Source organism: Mesocricetus auratus, unplaced genomic scaffold, assembly GCF_017639785.1.
Source record: "Mesocricetus auratus isolate SY011 unplaced genomic scaffold, BCM_Maur_2.0 Super-Scaffold_100024, whole genome shotgun sequence".
Lineage (NCBI taxonomy): Eukaryota > Metazoa > Chordata > Mammalia > Rodentia > Cricetidae > Mesocricetus > Mesocricetus auratus.
Window position 1 is genome coordinate 1,996,673 of NW_024429205.1, and position 18,988 is coordinate 2,015,660.

The window sequence follows — 18,988 nt, forward strand, 5'->3', positions numbered from 1 at the left end:
TAATAGATAAGGAGGCTTAACTAAAAGACCCCAAAATGGAATATGGTATTTGCTGTTTTGGCAGAATATACTTTAGAAGAACTAATAATAGTTGGTCCCTATTAGATGGCACTCAACCTTTCTGTCAAACAAAAATTAAAATCCAAGGGTAGGGTGTAAACTATTGTTAGGGAGAGAATATGAAAATAGTAAAAAAAAAAGCCCAAAGTCAGTATAGTATTTAGTTTAAGCACTAGGCCATAATTTCCCAGCAGGGCAAGTTTCTTCCCACCACAGATTTCAGTAGTATGACAATTGTTCTTCTTTCTCTTTTTTTGTTCCTCTTTACACATTCATCTGACTTTTTATGCACTTTTTTCTTTATTAGGGAATTTTGGGGGGTTGCTGTTATTTTTCTTTTTTCTTCCTGTTATGCTTTTAGTACTATCTTGACTTATCTTATTTTCAAAACACTTTTATTTATGCATGCATTTGTTTTGGAATTTAATTGTATTATAGATTAGCATAAGAAAGATTTCCATGTGGGATCCTCATAAGTATTTTGTTTAGGTTGGTTGTCACAGTTAGAGTTTCTGTTGCTATGAAAAGACACCATGACCACAGCAACTCCTATAAATGAAAACATTCAGCTGAGGTCGCTTGATTACAGTTCAGAGGTTCAATGCATTATCACCATGGTGGGACATGGCAGCGTGCAGGCAGACATGGTGCTGGAGAAGTAGCTGAGTGTCCTACATCTTGCAAGCAACAGGAAGTGGACTGTGACACTGGGAGTACCCTTAGCATAGGGAAACTTAAAGCCCACCCCCACAGTGACACACTTCTTCTAACAAGATCTCACCTACTCCAACAAAGCTACACCGTCTAATAGTGCCACTCCCTTGGATGCCATTTTTTCTCTCTCCCTTTCCAGTATCCTGCCCAGTGATTTCTTCCTGCCCCCTCTTCTTCCATGTCACAAATACTCTGTCTTCCTCTCCAGTCTTCTCTCCCCTCAAGTGGCCCCATTCCTAGTTTCACATCCATACACAACTACCCCGTATGTATATATAGATTAAAAAGTAAAATCCAGCATCTATATATGAGAGAAAACACCCAGTTTTTGTCAATTTGGACGTAGGGTGATAATTTCCTGCTTCATCTGTTTTTCCCATAAATATAATGATCACATTTCTTGTGGCTAAATAATTTTTAAAGGTCCTTTCTAGGTATGGGGCTGTCCATAGTTAACCCCAGGGGCATCAGAGCTAACACTGTGTCAAAGTTTAAACCCAGGCACTGGATAAGTCACACCCACCCAACCAATGTCCATTTTTATGAAATCTGAATGTCAATGCAATTAATATTAAAAATAATTGACACCTATGACCTCAGGGACAGTTTCAGCACTCTCTACTCCACCTACCAAACACAGCAACTTAGAAAATCGATTCTGACAGTCAGGGATGTAGGCTGCAGGGCACAACTCTTCTGTGGATGTGTGGCTGCAGCGACTATGGGGTTCTAAGTATCAGAGCAAGGGCACACTTTAGTTCTACTTCAAGCAAAAATAGAGAAAGTGCCTCTAAGATCTACCATTACTATGTGGGATAGCTGGGTCTACCTGGGCTGGACCCTCAGGCTCACAGTTCCCTCATTGAGGAAGGTCATAGGCTGAATACCATAAGACACTCATATGGCTGACTTCCACTCACTCAGCAAGACCCCACTCTGCTGGTCAGCACCTCCTATCTTCCTTGTTATCTAAATCCCCTCATCTACCATCAATGATGGTAGACGATGCCGAGTGATGGGCCCAAGTGACATTGCCTACTTCTTTCTCAACTTTGCTTCTATTGAAACACCTACTGGCTGTAGCTTCATTGTCCTCAAGGGGAGGACAGGAACGGGAACATGGTGTTCTATTTTCCAGAAGGCTGGTGGTCCATGACCTCAAAAATGCAAGTCCCAAGGAAGGCAAGTTTCTATGATGTTTCTAAGACAGATTCCAGGAAAATCAAAGATGAAACAAGTTTATGTATTTTAGCTCTCCATAATATTTATAACATCATATTAAAATGGAGTCACCAGTATTATAAAAAATTACAAGTGAATCATGACAGTTCAAAAGGACTTAGCAATATACTGACAGTATGATTCAAAATTATTAGGTTGTTTTCTTGGCAAAAACGTATGAGAGTGGTAAGCTAGACATAATCTTTGTACCCTGGAGGCTGAGGCTGGAGGACTGTCATGAGTTAAAAGCCAGTTTGGGCTACATAGTGATTACCAGGACAGACTGATAAACTATGGTGTGAAACCCTGTTTCAAAGAAAAAAATTATAATTCGCAAATAAAAATAAATGAGAAGCTCTTGTTGACAGCTTCGTACCACAGAATGAGACAGCTTGGTTTAATATTGTCCCAGCAGCTTTGTAAGCTCTTTGTGCATGTGCACAATCCATTGCACAATGCACATGCACATACACATACATACATACATACATACCACAACATAGGATGCCTGGCTCTGCATAGCTCAGTAGAGTGGTTCAGTAGTCAGAGAAATGGGTTCAAAGGTAAAATGCCTGCCTATACTTTAAGTTCTCTGTCCACTACCTTACTCTAACATATCATGATTATGAATATGGGTAAGAAGTTACTTCAGATGTTATTCTGAGGATGAAGTAAGTGGAACAGTACACTCACTACCAAGGTTGTCACACAGTGGGCATTTGTACATGCTTCTGCAGTAGATTTGATTCGTGGAACTTATCTTGTTTGACCTTGGTACAGCCCCTTCAACTATCAACTAAGGCTTTGAGGGGATGTATCTGAGCTCAAGTTTTCCGGAAGCACCAGGACTAAAGCCAGAGACACCACTTAACTTTGTAAGCACATCTTCTCCAAGGAGAGAAACACCAATTTATAAATCTGGTGCTAAGTCAGCATATTCTCCCTCTGGACACGTGAGCTCTGTTAAAATTGTCGACGTTCAGGATGCAATCCACGTACGTCTCCGGAAACAGATATTGATTTTATTTTCAGTCATATCTTTAGCATGGAAATGGGATGAGCTTTCTCCTCAGGCTCTGGTGCAGTGAATTGGATTTCCTCTGCGCCAGCTGCAGGGCACCACAGGTGTCCACATCCCAGCAATCAAAGTGGTAATTGGGACATGAGGGGACAGAAAAAATGCCCTTGTTCTACATGCCATTTCCAGGTCAGTTTTACAGGGTAGATGGAGTGACCAGCAGATGAGAGTCTGGAGTCCGTATCATTGCTAGTGTTGGGAGGATGCATACATTGCTGGAGAGACTGGTCTGTCCTATGCTCCACCTGCGAACGATGGACTGAAGCTGCGTAACCTCCATGCCATTGCCATCATATGTCATCTTATACAAACTCTTGCTGACTTAGTATGACGTACGCTGGCTCCTAATCTAACCCAGAAACAGGTCACATCTCTCACATGCCTTTTCTGGGTTTCTCTGGAGTCATTTGAGGCAATGGCTTCCTCTTACTTTGCATCTCAAGTGACAAGAAAGCTCCTGGAATATGAAAACCAGGTGCAGAAACCACGAGTACAGGCTTGTCCCTTAGCACCTTCACAGAAGCTGCCAGAACCCAGCACAGGCTCAGTTAGTTCTTTTTGTTTGTTTGTTTTTAGGCAAGATTTCATATAGCCCAGGCTGGTCTAGAAGTCACTACCGAGCTCAAGTTGACCTGAATTCCTGGTCCTTCTGCCTCTCTATCTCCCATGTTCTAGGATTACAGGTGGGCACCACCCTGCCAAATTTAAGGTAAACTTTTGAATGTTTTTCTTAAACCATAAATGAACTTCAATTAATGTCTGAAATCCAAAGGCCATGTGAAGTTGGTGGTGGATGTTGAAACTGGATCTGCAACAGCCACCTTTATTCTTCCATTCAGTCTGGAATATAAACCCTGGCTACTACCAACGATGTTACCCTAGGACCCTTGGCAAGTTGATAGAGCTCCTGCACTTTGAGTTGGAATACCAGGTACCTCCCTTCAGTGAGATTGGTGCTTGTGCATTTGGGGTAAATATGTACAGGGTTATGTAACTGCAGCATATGGAAACTGGCAGGTGTACACAATTAGTCCTTCACCCAAGCCTCTCTTCATGGTTAATGTTGACTGTGGCCATAGATAATGCTCTATGATCTGGAAACACCTGTGTTTACGAGTCTCTAGTCTATTATGATGAACACTGTGTATGCCATGGTAAAGACGCCTGCCATAGAGTGTTCCAGGCACCATCAGCACCCACCCAGTTACCATCAGCAAACAGAGTTGCTCAAGAATGAAACAACATCTTCAGGCCAGAATTTGAAAAGCTTATTGTTTACAGAAAAAAGTAGGTAATAAAACATAAATATTACTTTCTGGATTGAGAAAAAGAATTAAAGTCACAGTACAAATTGCATGCCGAAACTCGTTACTAGAAAGAGTGAAGACAGTGTTTGTAGCCAATTAGGAATCTTAGCCATGCAACTCACATATTCAGTGTGATCCTTATCAAAGCCCTGAGGGCATTTTTTCAAAGAAATATTCTAAAATGCAAATGGAATCCCAAAAGACTCTGAGTAGCCAAGATGAGCTTACTTGCCGCGTCACTATAACTGAAACAGTGTGGTGTTGACAGGTGTGGGCTGGGGGTGGGGTGGGGATGGGGTAGGTTATAAAGACTCATAGAAAGCAACTGGTACCCACCCTTGCATACAAGACCAAATGATATTTGACAGAGTACCAAGATGGAAAGGACAGTCTTTTCAACAAATGATGCTGGGAAGTGCAGAAGATTCAAATGCAGAAGAATCGAGCTGGACCCTCACCTTAAGTCCGTAGATGGACCATGACTTAAACATGAACACTAAAACTGTGAAACCCTCAGGACAATGCAGAGGAGCCGCTTTCTGACGCAGACCTGGTGACTCTTGGACATGGAGCCAAAACTCCAGGAGTGACAACAACGATAACAAGTTGCACTGCATGATTTATTTTTTTTTAGTCACAGAACTTGGATGCTTTGAAGGACCTTATCAACAGAGTGAAAGCCACCCATGAAATGGGTGCGGGGAAATTGAAAACTGGAAAGTGTTCACAGGAGTGTAAAATGGCATACCCACTAGAAAAATCATGGAGTTTCCTCACAAATTTAAAACTTCTGTCTGACCTATGTGACTCATGTTTCCAGTTACAGACACATACCCAGAAGTGATGAAAGCAATGACCTAAACCCCTATTTCTCCACCCTGGATTATGGCAGCATCAGCCTTGATAGGTGAAGAACAGGGAGACATGGGTGTGTCCAGTGTAAGAGTATACTAGTGGATAGAGAAAATATGGTACATTTCACAATGGAGGAAAAAAATGGAATCTTGAAATTTGCAGGTAAATGGATGGCACTAGAAGAAACCATCCTGAGTGAGGTAACCCAGTCACAAAAAGACAAACATGGTGTGTAGTCACTTATATATGGATTTTAGACATGAATCAGGGGATTACTAGCCTACAATCCCACTGCCAGAGAGTCAGGGAAACAGGGAGGACCCTAAGAGAGATATGCATGGTACCCCAGAGAAGGTGAAACGAGGCAAGATCTCCTGAGCAGATTTTGGGAGCAAGGGGGGGAGGAAGGGATCCAGGAAAAAGAGAGGGGGAGAAGAGGAGGGGGGGAAGAGAATATGGGGGAGCAGGAAGGTTGAGTTGGGGAAGAATAGAGGAGAGCAGGATGAGAGAAACCATAATAGAGGGAGTCATTCTACGTTTGAGGGGAGATCTGGCACTAGTGAGATTTCCAGAGATCTATAAGGATGATACCAACTGGCAATCTAAGCAGTAGTGGAGAGACTACTTTAAATGCCTCTCCCTGATAATGATTTTGATGATTATCTTATGTACCATCCTAAAACCTCCATCCAGTGACAGAAGGAAGCAGAGGCAGACACCCACAGCTAAATACTGAACTGAACTCCTGGAACCCAGTGACAGAGAGGGAGGAGTGATGAGCAAAAGAGTCAAGACCAGGCTGGTGAAACCCAGAGAAACAGCTGACCTGAACAAGGGAGAGATCTTGGACCCCAGACTGATGGCTGAGAGGCCAGCATGGGACTGATCCAGACTCCCTAAATTTGAGTGTCAGTGAGGAGGCCTTGGGGAGTAGATCAGTATTTATCCCTGGCATATAAATGGACTTTGGGAGTCCATTCCACATGGAGGGATGCTCTCTCAGCCTGGACACATGGGGGAGGGCCTAGGCCCTGTCCCAGATGATATGACAGACTTTGGAGTTCCCTCATGGAAGGCCTTACCCTCCCTGGTGAGGGGTGGGGGGATTGGGTGGGGAGCTGGTGGGGAGGAGTGGGCATGGAGGGGAAAGAGAGGGAGCTGTGACTGACATGGGAAGCAAGCTTGTTTCTAATTTAAATATATAATAAAGTGTTTTTAAAAGATTGACAATTACAATACTGAAAAAAACAAAAACAAATCACTCAGCCTTAAAAAGGAAGGAAAGTCATATACAATCTACTAAAGACAATATGCAAAGCGAAACAGAGCAGTTCCGATGGATTGATACAGTATGACCCTATGCACACAAAGGACCCAGGAGCCCCAAATCTTAGGAACAGGAGGAAGGATGCTGGCTGCTTGGGAAGAAAGAGGAGTTGATGCTTGGTGGGTGTCAAGTTGAGATTTTTAGATATGTGGACTCTGAAAGTAGATGCTGGTGAAGGCCATACACATATACGAATATTTTCAGGGCCCCTAAGCTATGTGCCTAGACACAGCTAAGATGAGCTTTATGCTATTTTGTATTCATTTTTCTGACAAAAGAAGCATAACCTGGAATCCTGGAAAGGGGACAGATTGCAGAGTCTCATGGTGCTCAGAAAAGTCCACCAACAGTAAAGGGCTATGACATCCTTTCCATGCTGTGAAGTCCTAATAAAAACACCCTACCTTAAATGCAAAAGCTCTGAACCAAACTAAAAATGCAAGCATCTAGCTTCTCAGGAGTTAGTACCAAGGAGCTGCTGTGTCTATGAAGAGTGGTCCTGTTAACAGCACCGTGAAACTTCCATTTAATGCCATAGTTGAATCAGAGAGCTCTCCCAGGTCCTGGTCTAGCAACAGGCAACATGCTACAACTTCACAGTGAGTTTGCTCAATGAGATTAGAGTGTGCCTTGCTTTGCAAATCAGAAACCCTCAATTCACAAGCATACTTTTATGCTTGTTCAAATGGACAACTTTTTTTGAATAGTCTTAGGTATATTTATTATGTTTATATACTAAAATAATTAAAGTGATTTATAATATGTATTTATATATCTATATGGTTCTCTTGACATATATTGTATATGTACATATATACACATATAAATTAAAAATATATCAACCAACTATTTAAAGAAGTTAACTTCTTAAAATATTAGCTCAGTTAACTAAGCAGTAAACATATGAGGAAGATACTATTGTTATACATTTAAACTATAATACATGAAACAAATGATGTACAATAATAAAATGTATTGAATTCATGAAAACCCATCAGATCTGAAGATGAAAGAAAAATCTCAAAACATATAATAAAGTTAATATATTTATTTCTATCTACAACATCATACCACTATAAAGTGATGATTTTTTTCAAAGGATTGACTCTTCTTAGATTACAGAAAAAATACGTATATAAGCTACAGAACTTTTGGAAAACATCAGCCCTGAAATTATGATGCTAATTTCCATAAACATGCTGGGCAGGAGATTCAGGTCCAGCACTCAGTCAAGGTCAGCCTGAGTTACCTTTCTTACCTTCAGAAAGGAAAAAGAAAGACAGATGGGATAGAGAACAAGGCAGTTACACAGGTGTGTAGGCAGGAAGGAAGGGAGGAAAAGGAGAGGAGGAAAAGGAGAGAGGAGGCTAAGGGATAAGTCTGTTAAAATATATGAAGCAATGGGCGAGAACTCTAGCAATTCAAATGGACAACTTTAATTTAAGGCAAGGATGAGCGTTACCTTTACGTGGCTCCTGGAATCTCCATATGTCTGCAGGGCCAGCTGTAGCCTTTCCTTTGTTGACAGTGTGAGAGACACAAAGACTGAACCGGACTCAGTAACTACATCTTCTCCTCTTCTGCCAGATGTGGTCACTCTAGAGAAGAATAGAAAGACAGGATAATGAGGTTGATATTCACAATAAAACAACAATCCTACATGAGGGGCGTGGTTACTAGGACACATTGCTGTTTGTACTGCATTTGCAATCAGTAGGGCAGCAATAACAGGCTAAGCACACAGACATCCTGTGAGGGGGGATGGTGACACTGGCCCCCATATCACAGCACATTCCCTATAGAAAAATGTTGTAATGTGAAAATAGCATAAAACTATCATGTTTTGATACAACTACCTAAAGGAATTATTTGCGATTGGCTTGAAAAGCATTGAGATAATGTGGTGGATCATGAGGCTAGATGGAGAGTCACAGTTTGTATTTTATTTTCCTCACTTCAGGGATTAGTAAACCTACCTGTGGTAACACCCACAAAATATTTTTGCAAGAGCTCCTTATTTGCTGCCTTAAAAGAAAAACAAAAAAGCAAGTGTCCTGGTTTAATTCCTCATGCTGTGATAAAATACAAAGCAACTTAAAGGCAGAAGGAATTTATTTTAGCTTTCAATTCCAGGTTATAGTCCGTCGGTTCAGGAAGGTCAGGGCAGGAACCCAAGTAGCTAGCCACATCACATCACAGTCAACAGCGTTGAGAAATGGACATACCTGGGCTGCCTGCTTGTTAGCTGCTTCTTTTGTTTTTGTTTTTTTTTATTTATTTAAACATTTGTTTTCATTTTGCACACTAGCCCAGTTCCCTCTCCCTCCTCTTCTCCCATCCCACCTGCTGGTTTTCCACACCCCCATCCACTCCTCAGAGGGAGTAAGGCCTTCCTTGGGAAATCAACAAAGTCTGGCATACCAAGTTGAAGCAGGACCAAGCTCCGCTCACCTGTATCAGGGTTAATCCAGGTATCCCACCATAGGGAATGGGCTCCAGAAAGCCAGTTCATACATTTCCGATAGTTCTGGTGCCACTGCCAGGGTCCTCCCCAACAGATCAAGTCACATAACTGTCACCCACATTCAGGGGGTTGAGTTCTGTCCCTAATAGGTTTCCTGGCTATTAGTCCTTAGTCTGTGAGCTCCCATAGATCAGGTCAGCTGTTTCTATGGTTTTCCCCATGTTAGCTGGCTGTTTTTTATGCTCGGTTAGATATCTTTTAACTCTTACACAATTCAGGGTCCAGCCCATGAAATGGTACCACAATCAAGGCAGGTCTTCCTATATTCATTAGTAATCAAGACACCACTCCACAGATAAACCAACAGGCCAACCTGTCTAGATAATTCCTCATTAAGAGTTGCTTCCTAAGTGACTCCAGGTTGTGGCGTGTTGACAGTTAAGATGAAGGAACACAGTAATATCTTAAGGAATATTCTAAACCTTTTATTTATTGAAACTATAAAACAGCTTCCAAGTATTTAGCCTGCAATGGATTTATAACTCCTGCTTAATACTTATACAGTAGTCACAAGTACTAATACATGCAACATTAGCCATTACCAAAATGGCTTGTAGACATTCGATGCTTCGTGAAAGAAGATACTGACTCTGTCATAGAAAGAGCACCCAGTGACAAATTTAAATATATCTTAGAAGCAACCCAACATAGAGCAAACAAGCAATTGAGTACACATTTGAGGGTTGTGTTAGTGATATGCTGTGATTAAAGTCATATTTTGTTTTCATGAAATGTTATTATGTAAGCATGCCTCACATCCATGGATAAATGTAAGTAGGCCTTGCTTCTTGTGGTCCAAGGGCTCTACCTCTACCACACTTTATAGCCTGAAATCAGGGGATGCCAAGGCAGGAACTTGGAGTAAAAGAACTAAAGCAGAGACCACTGATACTTACTGGCCTGCTTTCCATAATTTGCTCACCTTACTTTCTTATACAGTGTAGGATACTTCCCTAGGGGTGGCAATATCCATAGTGATCTGGGCCCTAATGCATCAATCTGCAGTTAAGAAAATGCTTCACAGACTTGAGTGTACACCAGTCTGACAAACAGAACGAACCTGCGCAAGAGCCTATGAGCTTTACTGGGCTTGCTCAACAAGCGTGTAGAGAGCATGGGTGACCCTAAACCAGCTACCGTGGGAAACTCTTCACCCAGCATTGATAATGGCTTCCCTACAGCCATGCAGATGGCATCACCCCTTCAGATGAACTTCCCCAGAAAGCACCTCCTAAGACCCTGAGGCCATGTGGAATTCTAGCAGAACTGCATACAAATGGCTGGGAGGAGAGGCTGGAAAATCAAATGAAGGTTCAATGACTTTCCCCAGCTCCTCCTCCTAATGAGGGAATGTCAGCAGTCAACAAAACAGATGGTGATGAGTGCCTGCTAGTAGGCACAACAATCTGATGAAGATGGAGGCTGGTTTACTCAGAGGACAGCATTCTATAACAAGTGGACTATAGACTACAACACCACACACACACACACACACACACACACACACACACACACTCGATGCCTTTTTCATGTGTGTCGTGTGTGTGTTCATACACCTGCGCATTTGCATACACATACCTATACATTATACTTTGACTAATATCTTCCACTGCGTAGAAATCTACAGGGAAGTTGACAGGATCACATAAGATTCCACCTTTGCCCAGTTGCTTAGTATTGGCGAAGAGAGTGCCCTGGGAGGTAGCCTATGTTGTGCGTTCACTTCCGGTAGATCCTGGATGAGCTCTAAGTGGAATATTTAGCATGCAGTAGAAACAAGCCCCACTATTCCCCTTGCTCTGTTCCCTCACTGCCCAGAAGAGAGTCTGGGCACTTTTCTTTAAGACATTCACCAATCTTTTCTTTGTAACTATATTCTTCATGTTTGTGTTTTAAACTGTTTTGACATAATTGAAGATTCAGATGCGGTTGGAAGAGATGCTATGAGGATGTCACTTCCCCTTCACTCTATACCCCTTGCATCTTGAAAAATCATGGGGCATCATCTACCCAGAGCGGCACTGGATCATCCTACCCTTGCTCAGACTTTGAAGTTTTATAGGAATATGTGTGTGTGTCTGTATATGATACAGTTGAACTGCTGACTATCCACCAGTGTGTGTGTGTGTGTGTGTGTGTGTGTGTGTGTGTGTGTAAGTAGTGTCTTCAGTGTGGTACTATTAGGAGATGTTGTCAACTTTGGGAATTGGGTCCCGGTGGATGACCTTGAAGAGAGCTAAGATGGCCTGAAGCTTTCCTCCCTGCTTTGCTCTGGGATTTTGACAGAGTTTGCTCTGCCTCCTGTTCCTCTCCACTGCATCTGGCACCCTGCCAAAGGCTTAAAGCGGTGTTCTTCCTGGGTTTGAGCTGAACGTAAATCCAGGAGTCAAAATCACCTTTTCTCTGCTAAGGTATTGATTCTGGGGATTTTGTTACAGAGGTGGGAAGCTGACAGACATCTGGCTAACCCTGTGTGCTCAGCGTTATAACACTGCCGTGTGTGTAGGTGGGGTGTCCACTGGCACTGTCAGCATGCAGAACACCAGCCATTCAAGGACACTAGGCTACTTACTCTTTTATAGCAAGCCCTTCTCTCTGCTCCCATCACCTCTGCCCCTCAGCCCCTGGAATGACAACATGACAAGAATGTGTTTTAAATGGAGTCTTGCACTAGAGGACCTTAGAAGTAGCTTTTCTTAATTAGCATTTTCCTCTGGGGACTCCCTGGGTTGCTTTGATCATTGACAGTTTGTTCTTTCCCATGGTTGAATGGCATTCCATGACACGTTGTCCCATGGTTAGACCTTCATCCTCTGTAGGACATCTGGGCAATTCTAGTTTGGGGTTCTCCAAACCAAAGCTGCTGCAAACGTTTGAGTAAAAGTTAGTGGGAATATTCCAGGTCGATAACTAAAAGGCTGCAGTGGACTACTTAGGAAGTATAAGGCTGAGTTTTAAGGGCATTACTAACAGGTTTTCCACCAAGTCTGTGCCAAATCACATACCATCAGTGTATCAGTCTCTTTGCCTCTGCCAAGTGTGGGGCTATGTCTATTTATCTCATCAGTCATTCTGGTGGTATGTGGGTACATATCTCTCGGGTTGATCTCCCCTTCCTTCATAGATGGTGGGCCTGAATATTGCATGGTCGGTCAACCCAAGTGACATCTGGCTCCATGCCTTTGTCCATTTTCTTACTGAGTTCCCCCTCTTTTAAATTTAAATTAGAATCAAGCTTGTTTTACATGTCAATCTCAGTTCCCTCTCCCTCCCCTTTTCCGCTGTTCCCCAATAGCCCCCTATCCCATCCCCTTGTTACTCCCCAGGGATCATCAAAGTCTGTAATATCTTTTGGAGCAAGGCCTAGGCTCTCACCCATGTGTCTAGGCTGAGAGAGTATCCCTCTATGTGGAATGGGCTCCCAAAGTTCATTCGTATACTAGGGATAAATACTGATCCATTACCAGAGGCCCCATAGACTGCCCAGACCTCCTAACTGACACTCACGTTCAAGGGGTCTGGGTCAGGCCTATGCTGGTTTCCCAGCTATCAGTTTGGAGTATATGAGCTCCCTCTTGTTCAGGTCAGCTGCTTTTGTGAGTTTCTCCAGCCTGGTCTTGACAAAAGCTGGTCGTGTGTTACATACTCAATCCTAGCTACGAACCAAGTTTTTCAGCTATTGTACCAGTGTTTTGCTTCTAATTTCCATGTCTTGACAGGATTCTTTGTTGAGGGAAAGCTGTAGCTTTTGATGAAATCTAACTTACCAACTTCTTATCTGGGTTCCATGAGTGTTCCATGAGCCCACTCATTCTTGGTTTCATTTTTTTTTTTTTTAGAAAGATTAAGTACTTTCCCTGCTGGGCTAGAGACAAAGATCAGTTGGTAAAATGCAGGAGGACCTGAATCTTACCTCCAGAGCCCACACCAGGTATCTGCACATCATGGCTCATGTCTGTAATCTCAGTGCTCAGAAGGTGGAGACTAGGGGATTTCATCAGCTTGAGTTCAGACAATCTAGACAAATCATCGAGTTCTAGGATGTCTTGATAAACAGGAAGTGGACAGCATCCTGAGGGAATGATACCTGAGGTGGACCTTTGGCCTCCACATGCACACATGCACCCCCCCAATACTTAAAATTCATGTATGAACACAAACATGTACACATACACACAACTTGTATTCCTAACATTGGGGATGAGTAGTAGTAACAATAACACTTTGGATTCTATGAAACAACTTCAAATATGTTGTTACTATGTGCTTTCACTGTCCACGGTAGGGAGGGTGGGTCAGAACTCTTTTTTCTGAAAAGGCTTATCTGAAACCTCCAGAGTTAAGGCTAAGTGGTCAAGAGAGTGGGGGGCCTGTACTCACTATTCTTTGTGGATGCCCAAGAGTCCTTTAGCACATGAAGGTTACTAAGAATGCATCAGAGGAAATGCTTATACACAGAAAAGGAGCAAAACCATAGAACTCATGTTGAAACTATAGCAAATGTAACCACAGTTTTTATGTGCTCAGGGACAGCAGAGCCATGCTGGGTATCTATCTCAGGGAGGATGCTGAGTATCTCGGGGAGGATGCTGGGTATCTTAGGAAGGATGCTGGGTACTACAGGGGGATGCTGGGCATCTCAGGGAGGATGCTGGATATCTCAGGGAGGATGCTGGGTATCTTAGGAAGGATGCTGGGTACTACAGGGGGGATGCTGGGCATCTCAGGGAGAATTCTGGGCATCTCAGGGAGGATGCTGGATATCTCAGGGAGGATGCTGGGTATCTTAGGAAGGATGCTGGGTACTACAGGGGGGATGCTGGGCATCTCAGGGAGAATGCTGAGTATCTCAGGGAGGATACTCGGTGTTACAGGGAGGATGCTGGGTATCCCAGCATTAGGGAGGCAGAGGCAGATGGATCTCAAAGTTTGAAGCCAGCCTGGTCTTCAGAGGTAGTTCTAGGATGGTCAGGGCTACACAGAGAAACCCTGTCTCAAAAAACAAACAAACAAATTTATGGCTTAAACAGTGTCAGGTTGTGTGATAAGTAAACACCTACATACTAACTTTGGGAGTCCCTGGGAGGAATAGTCTATTGATTGGCTGCATGAGCCCTGTGGTGTACCCTTCGTGGGTAGTCACAGCCACGAGCAAGATACAGCTCTAACAGAGGACCAAGTTGGTGCTGTTTGAGTGGGAGACATTTCTAGGCTATCCAGTTTTAAGTGTCTTTGAAACAGCTATTTTAGCACCTTTGTTAGCATGGCAACAGTCAGGAAACTACCTCTTGCAACAACCCAAGCCAGGAACTCAGAGCTCCTGCTGGCGCGCTCTGCTCCTGAGGAGCCAGCATATATCAGCTGCCAAACACGATTATTCACAGATGGATAAGGCTGGAGGGAGGCTGCAGCTCTCTGCAGGTTCTCATGGGAGAGAGAAAGCATGAGCTTCATTCTCCTTCCTTCCTGCGCACCTGATGGACTTAACGCTACTTGGGACCTAAGGACACACTCCTCTGAGTCCCAGAATGTGAACAAGTTCGGCACCAGCTGCACCAGCTGTGGCTGTTATGAGCACATTGCAATGAATGATAGAATGCACTGATTTTAAACAATGTAATATGTATTCTCATGGTTTTCAGTTCCCAGAGGGAAGGATTTTCATGTGTGTTAGACATTCCTTTTGATTGTTCTTTTTTAAATCTCCAAAGTCCTGAACAGATGAATGCATCTTTGTGTATCTCCAAGGATGGAGTACCTAGTGTCAGCTTCCTCTACAGAGAATGCAGGGCTCTTGCCAGCATGCACCTTCTGAGCATGCCTCTTAACCCATGCCTTGCACAGCCCTATCAGACATCATGTAGACGCTAGGGGACATTTCATAGTCCTAACAGAGAGGACACTGCTGGCAGATAAATCATACTTGCATTAGCCCATGCTTTTCACCTATATCTGCTTCCTTCCAATCAGTAACTCGCTTGCCTTACTGTGTCCTCCGGGTGAGTTCATCACATGAACTCTCTCAGAATTAAGCAACTGACTCATATTACAAGCAGACACTGCAGGCATCTATCTGGAAGACATCTCAAGATCCCTTTGTGCCCCTTGATCCTTGGCCTTGTGCTACACTGGGGACATAGCCTGTGACAAACACCCAGGATCCCTGCTCTGGGTCATGTGACTGCTACACCCCAGTCTTCCTCTGTCTGTTTCACCTTCTTTTCTGCGGAAAACATTATCCCCTAGTTTCCTAAGGAAAGGGTCATGGGGGATAATGTTTTCAAGTGATTTCTAGATATTAGACTATTTTGTCTGGCTACCTAAATAGTAGAAATGTAAATAAAAAAGTCAGAATTGGCAAAAAAATAAAAGTAAACAAATATTGAAAACAAAAAGAAACAAACAAAAAAAAACCAACCCTCAGACAAATGAAGCTCCCACACCTCATCTTCTTCCTGTAGACGCTCAATTCAGGGCTTTCCTTACACCCCATGACCACGACTATTAGAATCTTCTGTTTGCTTCTGATGTTTTTGGATTCTTTCCCAAGTAGGAAGGAGGGTGAGGGAATTCAATGGGTCCTTCATCACTAGGAGCAGCCTGCCATTGTGTAAGAACAAGTGCTCTTAATCCCTGAACCCAGAACCTTGCACTTTCTCCTCAAGATAGGACATTTGCAAGTCTACCTGGCTTTCCACCTCCCATCAGTTCTCCAGGCTTAAGCTCAACTCCACTCTCCTCGGTAGTGCAAGGACCATAGGCTGTGATTTTGCAGGAAACATGTCCAACATTTCAAGCACTTCATGACCAAAAGCAACTTAGGGGTGAAGGGGGTTATTTCACTTTCCAGTTTACAGTTCATCATCCAGGGAAGTCAGGGAAGGAACCTGAAGACAGGAGTTGATGCTGAGACCTTGGAGGATGCTGCTTACTGACTTGATCAGCCTGCTTTCTTTTATAACACATGACTGCCTGCCCAGGGATGGTACCACCTACAATTTCCTGGGCCTTTTTACATCAATCACTAGTTAAGAAAATGCCCTACAGAGTTGCTGATAGGCAAACATATAAAATTTTTCTCAGTTTAGAGTTCCCCTTCCCAAATGACTCTAGCATGTGTCAAGTTGACAAAAAATCTATCCAGGACAATTAATTCCTTTCAGAATTACACATTGATATAACACTATTAAACAATAGCCTTTTCTTTTTTGTTCATCTCCAGGATCTCATTTTAATATCACAATATGAACATAGTATAACTTAAAAGCTCCTCAGTCTTTGAAATTGCAAACTTTAGTCTTTTTTAAAACATCCAAACTCTCTTTCAAAGTTCAAAGTCTCTCTGAAATATCTAGTCTTTCTAAAGTTCCAAAAAGTCTCTGAACTGTGGACATGTAAACCCCAAAACAATTTAAATACTTTCTTACTCCAAGAAGGAAGAATCGGGGCACAAACACAATAAAATAAAATCAATGCAAATCCCAAATACAACAGTGTAAATAGTTCAGTGCTTGACATCTGGGACCCACTCATGATCATTCATGTTCCAAAGGGCCTTTGTTGTATCAATTAATTTTTAAAGATTTTATTTTTTGTGTATACAGTGTTCTACCTGCATGTTTGCATGCATCTCAGAAGTGGGTACCAGATCTTATTATAGATGGTTGTGATCCACCATGTGGTTGCTTGGAATTTAACTCACGACCTCTGGAAGAGCAGCCAGTGCTCTTAGCCTCTGAACCAAAACAACAAACAAAAAAAACCTCATTGCAACAAAGAACCAATAAGAGCCCGGGGTGGTGGTGGTGGTGGTGGTGGTGGTGGTGGCGCAAGCCTTTAATCCCAGCACTAGGGAGGCAGAGGCAGGTGGATCTCTATGAGTTTGAGGCCGGGCTGGACCGATAGCCTCCAAAACAATACAGAGAAACCCTGTCTCGTAAAAACCAAAAAAAAAAAAAAAAAAAAAACAACAACAACAAAAAAGAACCAATAAGAGCGGATCTCAGGTAGGGGAAATTTGTACCCCAGCGGTCATAGAATACTTTAAAAATCAACATAGACAAAAAGAAACAAAAGTATGATGATGCTAGCACAAAGGAGAAACAGACAACAAAGAACCCTTTCTGGCAAGGCTCCCAGTTGGGATGTAGTAGTGTTAGAAATGAGTTCAGGGTCACAAAGAAAGAGACTTCAATTCCAGTTGGAGAGTCTAGACAAGGCAAGACTTTACTCTTGACCAAGAGGGTATCTGCTGGCCAAAGGGGAGGAAGAAGCACACAGAGTTTTATCCTATGCCTTCTCTCCATTTTCTGGGGTCTGACCTTAGGCTTACAACATTGACTCGTTATCCAATAATGTAGCAGGGCCTTTATGGAAACAATGATTTTACTATGTTGGGTGGCATGGGGAGAGGAGTGTTAAAAACATTTGCATGAAAGTTTTACAATGGATTAAAAGACATTGAATTACTTCTCATAAACGTAAGTTTTATAGTATCTGATGGAACAGACTCATAGTCAATATTTCTTACAGTAGACAATACATTAACTTGGTTACAAATATGTTCAAAGAAATAAAAAATTAGAGCAAAAATATCCAAGGGAATGATAGAAATGACACTTTACCAAGTAATGAGGTCAATATAGAACAAATTATGTAGACACATAAAAATCCCAAATATAATTTCTGGAGTTAAGCAGCACCACTGAAATGAAACAGTCCTTAGGAGGGCTCTAGAGCTTAGTCTGACAAAAAGAAAGAGAGAGACAGAGAGAGAGAGAGAGAGAGAGAGAGAGAGAGAGAGAGAGAGAGAGAGGGAGGGAGAGAGAGAGAGGAAGGGAGGGAAGGAGGAAGGAAAAGAGCTTTGGTTTGGAGCTTCACTAGATCTATCATTAGGTGTTTGTTGGTAATCAAGAGGTGGAGAGAAAAAGAAAGGGTCAGAAAAAAATACCAGAAGAAATAGTAGCTGAAAACTTTCTTAATTAAATCCTATGTTAAAGAATATTAACAAAGCAAAATCAAAATATGCACACATGGGTCCCATGCCCAGATGCATCAGGGCCTACCTGATAGTAAATGACAAAGAAAAACACAGAGGAAAATAGCTCCTTAGAGGACACACCATGGGTCACAGCTGACCCCATAGCGGCCCCTCTGGGAAAGGTCTTCAGAGTCTGCCTCAAATTCTCCATCTAGCCAAATTCCTTAAAAATGAAGACTATGAATAGGTGCTTGATTAGGACTTCTTAAATTTTTTGCCCTTTTACACCTTTCTTTCTTAAAAGATTTGCATGTGACTTTGGGTGTACAGTTCTATAAAATGGGTATAGAAATCTTTACTGGTAATAAATCATAAATGATTCTTTGGCACACATGTAATTCTACCATTTATTACAAACTAAAGTAGTTTTGCATGCTAGCAAGAGGGATGTGCTTGTTTATTTTCATATAAAGAGTTAAATCCTAACAATATTTGATACTGAAAGAGACAGTGCATCTTTAGTATTTCCCAGAGTCCATAGATATTTTGAATTTATCAGTATCAATGCTTAGAATACCATTTCACATGAATATGTAGAAAAACATTGGTAGACATATTTTAGGGACATTTCAGAATTTGTTGGAAATTTCATCCTAACCCCAAGCCAAAATTCACTTAGCAGGTTGTGATGAAACACAAGTCAGAAATTTATAAAATCTGTCATTCTAACACAATATAGTCCAATGTTATCTTAATTTGCTGAGGAATGCCAAAAAACTTTAGTCTTTGTTTTCTGTAATTAAGTCACCATTTCTGTAAGAGCAGAAAACCTTGTATGTGCAGTAAAAACATCACTGTTTGTAACACACAATGATCTCAAATCTGAGCCAGGTATTCTAGGCAGCATTTGTTACTGTATGGT

General features: G+C 42.2%; 1 protein-coding gene across 26 annotated transcripts in view; it reads right to left on the reverse strand.

The window, feature by feature from the left end:
* Positions 1 to 18,988, reverse strand: part of Myt1l (myelin transcription factor 1 like) — a 380,106-nt gene that overhangs the window by 172,794 nt on the left and 188,324 nt on the right. For 25 of the 26 annotated variants that reach the window (XR_005870745.1, XM_040730678.1, XM_040730677.1 and 22 more), the window contains exon 4: positions 8,025 to 8,160. The gene's annotated coding sequence lies outside the window, so the exon portion shown is untranslated. Of the gene's footprint in view, positions 1 to 8,024; positions 8,161 to 11,658; positions 11,711 to 18,988 lie in introns of all 26 variants that reach the window. The other variant, XM_040730679.1, reaches the window with a different exon arrangement.